The sequence below is a fragment of the Triticum aestivum genome, chromosome 5D, assembly GCF_018294505.1.
Source record: "Triticum aestivum cultivar Chinese Spring chromosome 5D, IWGSC CS RefSeq v2.1, whole genome shotgun sequence".
Lineage (NCBI taxonomy): Eukaryota > Viridiplantae > Streptophyta > Magnoliopsida > Poales > Poaceae > Triticum > Triticum aestivum.
In genome coordinates, this window is record NC_057808.1 from 444,101,320 (window position 1) to 444,110,158 (window position 8,839).

The window sequence follows — 8,839 nt, forward strand, 5'->3', positions numbered from 1 at the left end:
TTATGGGGTGAGGATTAGTTGGCAATCTCTGTAACTGGATCAAGGGGGGAGGGAGAGGGCAACTTTAGTTGGTTGGGAGGGTCCGTTGATTCCCTGTATAAGTCCGTCAATCTACCATTTTTGCTCCCCCCACCCTCCCCACAAACACACACCTCTCATAATTTTCTCCTCCTTCCCGTCGCTCTTGGCCGTTGACCTCTATCCTTCCGAAAAGCAAATCCGTCATGGATTTCCCAAGCTTATATCCACCATGGATTCCCAAAACTCATACACACTCCTCCTGGATGCTTCCCACCCCCCCTGCTGCAAATCGATTGCCACAGCTGCCACATGTAGCCATGGCACCGCACAAGTCATGACGTCCGATGTAGTCGGTTGTTGTAGAGGAGAGGAGGCCGGGAACTGCAACGGGCGCATGCAGCTCGGGAGGATGTCATGGCCGCTGAGGCCAGGAGCTACAACCTGCGTGGAGGAACAACGATGGGGGAGCAAGATGTGCGTGAAGATTGCTATGACTGGCGACTCCATGATGTTGGGATGGACGACTCGCGGTGTTGGGACCGATGATGGCCCATGTCGCAACCGTGTCGCGCAGATGCTGGAACAGCGAGGGTGGCATAGCTACAACCAACAAAGATGCTGGAACCAGTAGGAACCACTTGAACCGGCAACCATAGGCGCTGGAGACGGTGGTCACCGGCGCTTCAATTGTCACAACATTGAGCTACAACCGATGAGTTTTTTGCTAGGGCTGGCACCGGCAAGCCATTTTTGCTGGACCGGTGAGCATTTTTGTTGGGGCCAGCGAGCATTTTTGTTGCAATGGGCAACTACTAGAGCTGCGAGGGGGTGATTCGTGGTGCTACGACCAGCGACTGCAGCCAACTACTGGAGTTTTCTAGGACTGGCGACACCCAGTGCTGGCACCGGTGGCGGGATGAACTACAAACTATGGTGATGAAAGCTTCCACCAGCACGTCGGCGAGCTGCATTGACCTACAGAAGAAGTTGCAAAGGCATGCAGACCACGAGGTGTTGGGACCATAGCCCGCAGTGTTGCGGTCAACATACGGTGACACCAGGACCGCCCGACAAGGATGCTGAAAACGTAAGATGAGGATGTTGCGGTGCTTGATGCTAACGGGGACAACCCAATTGGTGTCGCGGCGAGCCGACGATGGTGACCGCGTGTCGTGGGATGGTGGAGCTGCAGGCAGTGATTTCTCGTGCTAGAAACAGCTGACGGCAAAGCCACGATCGCCGATCGGCTTCCTCGGTGCTTTCTAGCGGCCATGGCCACCATAATTGAGGGAAGGGGGGACGTGGAGGGGACGGCCTATTACAAGCGATGTGATGTCGTGCGATGAGCTGGCGGAGGCAGCACAAACGCGAGGGTGGGAACGCGAAGGCGATATTGGTGGGGCATTTTTTGAGAAAGAAGCGTGAGAAAGAAGATGTGAGGAAAAAAAATTGTTGATGTACAACAGACTAGACGACTGACGCCTAGCTCTGAGCTATGTTGTGTGAATTGTTTTGAAATATTACTAAAACTAAGTGAAATTCATTTTGAAAATAACTAAATATTGTACTCATGAAAATTCAAATCAAACAATTGAAAAGATCTTTTCCAAAATATGTATATCTTTTAAAATATTAACCTTCAATTATAATTTTATCTGTGCGCACGTATGTATTTTTTTATGTCTCCTGCATCCCTTTAAATACTATAAAAGTATTGTAGTGCATTCAATAAACGGGAATACACCGCACCAATCTCAAAGCTTGCACAAAATGACTGTCAAGTAGCACGCAAGCTAGAAAATCAGCACTCCAACGAGTATGACATTCGACATCTCGTACTAAAATCTAAATCATATTTTGATTCCTTAAAATAAGAATTTGAACAACCACTCAGTGAATAGATGCCATGTTACTCGCAAAAAACAAATATATCCATTGGGGTGTAAAATTGATGCCACCATATTTATAAAGAAATGAAAACATAAATATATAAATAAAATTATGTTGTTCAAGGTTTGCCCGGCTCCGGTGAGGGAGGGGCGATGACAGCGGCGCGCCTTCGGCTCGCTTCAGTGTTTGTAGTCGTTACTAGGTAGTCTACGGATCTGGATGTAATTTTTATTATTTCTAGAGTTCGTTGTACTACCATGATTGAAGATGAATAGATTGAAAGTTTTTCCGAAAAAGTTGATCAAGTTATATTTTTTTTTCTTGATAGGGAAAGGGAAACCGAAGAAACTCACTAAAAAGAAGAAAGAAGAGGAAACTGCCGCCGGGCCACGGCCAGCTCGGCCCGGCACAGCCGCTTCCCTTTCTCCGCCCTCGGCTACACCACAGCTCTAGCGCGACCACTTTTCTCTCTGAAACTTGTCTAAAAAAACTGTTCTCTCTGAAACTAAAGCAGTGTGTCCGTCCCGTGAGCAGTGCGTCCGTCCCATGCGTGACGGTTAGGGTTTGCGTCTGGCGATCGTGAGGCAATTCGTCCTCGTCCCCAGAACCACGTCGCTGCTAGGGTCTCTCCTGCAGATTTCCAAACCCACCTCGATCCTCATCACCATCGTCCTTGCGTGGGAAGGATCGCGGCACCCCTCGCCCTCCGTTTCCTGCACACCCAAACCTATCCACCAGAAGCCTTCCGGGTGTGCTAGGGCACCCGGTCGTAAAACACCCAACCTAGATCGTCTCTGTTTGGTTTCTCTCGGCAGAAGATCAGAGGAGGAGAATGGAGGGAGTGGAAGGAAAGATGAAGAGGATGAATCTGTCGGAAGCGGAAAGAAAGGGAGTAAAGATTGGATGGAGGAAGGCTATACAGAAGCACAAGGAAGGGGCGGCAGTTAAGGCAATGGGGAAACTGATGTCAGATCGGCCAGGGTATACGGCAGGGATGGAGATCGCACTGGGAAAGGCTTGGTGCCCGATGCACAGATTGGAGGTAAAGGACATGGGGGGGAACAGATTCCTCTTTATTTTTCAGCACGAGGCAGGAAAGAGGAAGGCAGTGGAGAATGGACCATGGACTTTTGGGAAAGAGCTCTTGGTTGTGGAGGAATTTGATCCAGCAAAAACAATTGATGAATACTTGTTTGAGAAGGTTCCTATCTGGGTGCGTATCTACAACGTGCCACTAGGTATGATGTGCAAGGAACTAGCTGAGGATATGGGCGAGCAAATTGGCGAGCTAGTTGAAGTGGATACTGGTGGAGATGGTACTGCTTTAGGTCAATGCCTCAGGGTGAAAGTGAGAATCAAGGTAGTTGAGCCGTTGATGAGAGGAATGTTTCTTGACGATGATGAGGATGAAGATGGGGATACTATTGTGAAGGAGCCGGGGAAGAAGAAAGAAGAAGAGGCGAAGAATTGGTGCTACTTCCAGTATGAGTTTCTACCAGATTTCTGCTTCACTTGTGGCATAATGGGACACACAGACCGGGAATGTAAGAAGAAATTGAAGAAAGGTGAGGTAGCTGAATATGGGAGGTGGCTGAGGTACCTACCTAAGGGTAACCAAAGCTATGAGGATAGGAGGAGAGGGGGGACGGAGTATGGGAGAGGGTCTACAAGGAGAAGATATGGATGGCCCAGCAATGGCAGTAAGTCAGGAAGTGATGGTCCTTCTTGGAGAAAGCAGGGACAACAGGGTTCAGATGTATCAGAGAAGGGGAAGAGTGGGGAGGAAGGTGAGGTCACTAGTCCCTTGAAACTGAAGCAGATAGGGGAGAGGGAACTGAACGACAAGGCCGATGGAGGAGGAAGGAAGAAAGCCTTGTTCATCAATGGTGAGGGGGCGACACAATCCGAGGGAGTGCACACAACCACTAATGGAGGAAGGAAGGGTAAGGGGGTGATACAAGGGCCACAGTGGATGATAAGCAGAACTCGGGTAAGGTGGAGAACCGAAGGGGTGGTGAAGGGGGAAAAGACAAGGGGGTGCAGGTGGAGGCGGACGACAAAACCTGTAATGCTAACATACATGGGGACGGGGAGGCTAGCAGTGAGCAGAGTGCAGGGGGTCTCGAGCCACCAAAGGGGAAGGGAGGGAGGTATAAGAAGAAGCCCATAGAGGAAAGGTTGACGGGTGGGGAGGCAGTGACACTGGAGAAGAAGAGAGGGGCGGACGTGATGGAGATAGATGATTCAGGGGTGCCGAAGAGAAGCCGACATGAGGAGGGTGCTGGAGTGCAGGAGAAGAATGCCACAAAAAGTATCGTGAGGCTGTCAGAACAGCCCTGCGGGAACCAATGAGACTTATATCTTGGAATTGCCGGGGTTTGGGGAATGGCCCGGCGATTCGTGGTCTTCTGGATCTCCAGAAGAAGGAGGACCCCAACGTTCTTTTTCTGTCCGAGACAAAGATGGAGCAAATAAGGTTGGAATGGCTGCGGTGGAAAATGAATATGACATGCATGTTGGTGAAGAATTGTGAGGGACAGAGTGGTGGACTTGCCTTGTTTTGGAAGAAGGGAGTGAACCTACGAGTGGTGGGGTTTATGTCCAAGTACCACATCGACGCGGAGATCACTGAAGATGATGGGTTTAAATGGAGATTCACGGGCATATATGGTGAGCCTAAGATGGAGAAGAAGGTAAAGACGTGGAGGCTGCTGAGAAACCTGAAAAACCAAAATGACAAATCGTGGTTGTGTGCGGGTGACTTCAATGAGGTGCTGCATGTATGGGAGAAGGAAGGTGGGGCGCCGAGAAACCAGGGATATCTGGATAGGTTCAAGGACGCCTTGGAGTGCTGCGAGTTAGGCGACCTCGGCTATGTTGGTGATACCTTCACATGGAGAAACAACAGTCACACTGCTGAAAATTACATCAAGGAGAGGCTTGATAGGGCGGTCGCTACTCGATCATGGTGCAATCGATTCACTGCATATCGGGTTACAAATGGTGATCCCCGTCACTCTCACCATCGCCCGATCATCATTGACACGACGGGAGCAGCTGCGGCACGGAGAGGGGCCCCCCGAGCCAATAACCCGAGATTTGAGGCAAGATGGCTGGAGGAGGAAGGATGTACAGAGATTGTGAAAAATGTATGGGAGAAGGAGATCTCGGTAGAGGGGAAGGAAGTGTCTGGTGCGGTGAAGGGGGTTATGAGAGAGTTGATAGAATGGAGCAGAAATATTTTGGGGGATCTTGAGAAGCGGATACATCGTCTTAAAAAAGAGTTAGAAGCGGAGAGGAGGAAGACTATCAGTGAGGTGCAGGTTAACTGTGAGCAAGTACTCCGTTTCAAGCTGAACCGTTTGGAAGAACAGTTGGAAACTTACTGGAAGCAGCGCGCTCATGTTAACTGGATGAAAAGAGGGGACCGTAATACGAAGTTCTTCCATGCTGCAGCCTCCGAGAGGAGAAGAAGAAATAGGATCAGAAAGTTGCGGAAGGAGGATGGAACTATAGTGGATAAGGAGGATGATATGAAGGCAGTTGTAACTAACTACTTTTTGAACCTCTTCACTTCCCATGCAGGTGTAAGGCAAGATGAGCTGCTGGCTTGTATTGACACTCGGGTTACTCCTAATATGAACGAGCTACTTCAGAAGGAGTACACCCGTGAGGAAGTCTTTGAGGCCTTGCAAAGTATTGGTGATTTGAAAGCCCCTGGTCCGGACGGCATGCCTTCAATCTTCTACAAAAAGTGTTGGAATGTGGTGGGCGACAACATTGTGGCTGAGGTGTTGAATGTCCTGAAAGGAGGACCGATGCCGGAGGGATGGAACGAGACATGTGTGGTGCTGATTCCTAAGGTAAAAAACCCTGACAGCATGAAGGATCTTAGACCAATTAGCCTCTGTAATGTGGTTTACAAGCTCATCTCCAAGGTCCTGGCCAACCGGTTGAAACAGATTTTGCCTGACATAATCTCCCCAAATCAGAGTGCATTTGTACCTGGACGCCTGATCACGGATAACATCCTTCTTGCCTATGAGTGCACACACTTTATAAAGAAGAAAAGGGGTGGCAAGGAGGGGTATGCAGCAGTGAAGCTCGATATGAGTAAAGCCTATGACAGAGTCGAGTGGCATTTCCTGGAGAAGATGATGCGAAGGATGGGGTTTAATGAGCAATGGATTAATCGTATCATGTTGTGTGTGACTTCAGTATCCTACAAAGTCAAGGTGAATGATGATTGCACGGAGGTGATCGTACCACAACGCGGATTGAGACAAGGGGACCCTTTGTCGCCCTATCTGTTCCTTATTTGTGCAGAGGGATTCTCCTCACTGTTGAACAAGGCGGAGGTGGAGGGAAGTCTGGCGGGGATTCGAATTTGCAATGCTGCACCGAGGTTTAACCATCTACTGTTTGCGGATGACTCACTAGTACTCATGAAAGCGACTCGTGAGAGTGTTGTGGCTCTGCAACATGTGCTACAACTGTATGAGGTTTGCTCGGGGCAGATTGTAAACTACGAAAAGTCCTCGGTTATGTTCAGCAAGAATACAAGGCATTCACAGAAAAAAGAGGTGTTGGACACTCTTAAGATTCGAGCAGAAGCTAGGACTGAGAGGTACCTGGGCCTCCTGGTCTATGTTGGGCAAGCTCGGAAGAAAATCTTTGAATATTTGAAGGATAGAATATGGCAGAAAATCCAAGGTTGGCAGGAGAGGCTACTGTCAAAGATGGGAAAGGATGTTCTTATTAAAGCTTGTGCGCAAGCTATCCCAACCTTTGCAATGTCATGTTTTGATCTCACTAAATCTTTGTGTGAAGAGATTGGCATATGATGATCTGTAGGTTTTGGTGGGCTAAACAGGAGAAGAACAATACATTGCATTGGCTCAGCTGGGAGCGGGGCCGTCCTATGTACCCTGAAAGAGAAACTATGTGATAGAAGCCCGCTTTCCCTCTCTTCTATCCCACCTAACCACTTCGGGTATCAGTGGCCTCGTGATCTCCATGAACAGAGATCACTACACAAAAACAACTATATGAAAAACTTGCTTGCTTCTTCGAATCTCGAAATAACAGAACATATAGAAAGTGTTTCTGTGATGACAAGGCCGAAGAAAGATGGGGGGATGGGATTCAGAGACATCTATGGATTTAATTTAGCCATGTTGGCCCGACAGGCTTGGCGCATGCTGTCCACGCCGGATTCCTTGTGCGCCCGAGTGCTAAAGGCAAGATATTTCCCAAACACTTCCATTCTTGATGCAATACCACACCCGGGCATCTCCTATACATGGAGGAGCATTTTGAAGGGGGTGGCACTCTTGAAAGAAGGCCTGATCTGCAGGGTGGGGGATGGAACTTCTATAAAAATTTGGTCTGACCCTTGGTTGAACAGAGAGGGATTACGCACTCCGAAGACCCCTCGTGGACGATGCCTACTAACCAGAGTGTGTGAATTGGTTGATCCAGACACACATCAATGGGATGAGAGCCTTGTAAGGGACATATTCATAGAGGATGAGGCGAAAATTATATTAGCCACCCCTGTTCGGGAGGATTATGATGATTTCTATGCTTGGTTTTATGATAGCAAGGGTCAGTTCTCGGTGAAGTCCGCATACAAGCTATATGTCAATGCAAGAGATCAAGGGCAGCCGGAATCATCTAACATTCCCCAGAACAATTGGGAATGGAAGGAGATCTGGAACTTGCCTTGCCAACCAAAAATTCAGTACTTCTCTTGGCGTCTTGCTCATAACAGCCTGCCCCTGAAACTAAATATGAAGCGTAGGGGCATCGACTGCGACACTATCTGTGTTTGCTGCAAAAGACTGGACGAGGATGGGGCACATCTCTTCTTCAGATGCAAGAAGGTTAAACAGGTGTGGCGTTCGCTGCAACCGGAGGAGTTAAGGGAAGAGATGTGTGTATGCAGAAATGCTACGGAGGTCATCCACGTAATCCTTCGGCTTCCAGAGAGTAGAAAGCTACTAGTTGCATGCCTCATGTGGAGGTGGTGGACCTGGAGGAACAAAATCAACGCAGGCGACAAGCTGGGGCACTGGAGAGCTTACCTGGAGATGTTAACTACTGGGCTACAGAGTCTCTCTCTCTATGCCATAAACCTTGTACTGAACAGCGTCGGTGCAGCAGTGGAGGAGACCTGAGGGAGAATGTCTAAAGATTAACTGTGATGGGGCCTTCTCAGCAGCGACTGGCACTGGAGGTTGGGGCTTCGCTGTGAGAGACCAAGCTGGCGATGTACGAGGATCTGGTGCGGGACGCCTGCAAAACATCGCATCGGCTGTGCAAGCTGAAGCGGAAGCTTGTGCAGAGGTTCTTAACGCTGCTTCCAGTTGGGGGATGACTAATGTTCAAGTCGAGTTGGATTGCCAGGTTCTGGTGAAAGCTTTGCAGGGCAGGGACGCAGATCTAGCAGCAGAAGGATTATTGTTCAAAGAGATTCGTGACTTCGCCCGTCTCAACTTTAGTCGTGTTTCATTTTCTTTTGTCCCGCGGGCATGTAATAGCTTAGCGCATGCATTAGCTGCCTATGGCGCTTGTCAGGCTGTTGACAGGGGCCTGAGAACATTCCAGATGATGTAAATGTTCGGGCCAGTTTGTTGGCTGGACCTGTGTGATGTATGGAATCGCTGTGTTCCATTTCAAAAAAAAAAAAAACTTTAGCGCGACCACCTGGGCTCCTCGGCGCCTTCATCGCAGACCTCCGGCGGCCTCCACTCCCAGATTCGCCACGCCACGGCCGCCTACCTCCGCGCCTCCACCTCGCCAAGCACCAACGTCAAGGTACCATCTCCCCTCTCGCTCCTCTTTTGGGGCCTGTTTGGATGGAGGCCATACATGCATATTTTTTCTCAGGCAGCGATCTCAGCCTCAGGCTTAGGAAATCCAACGC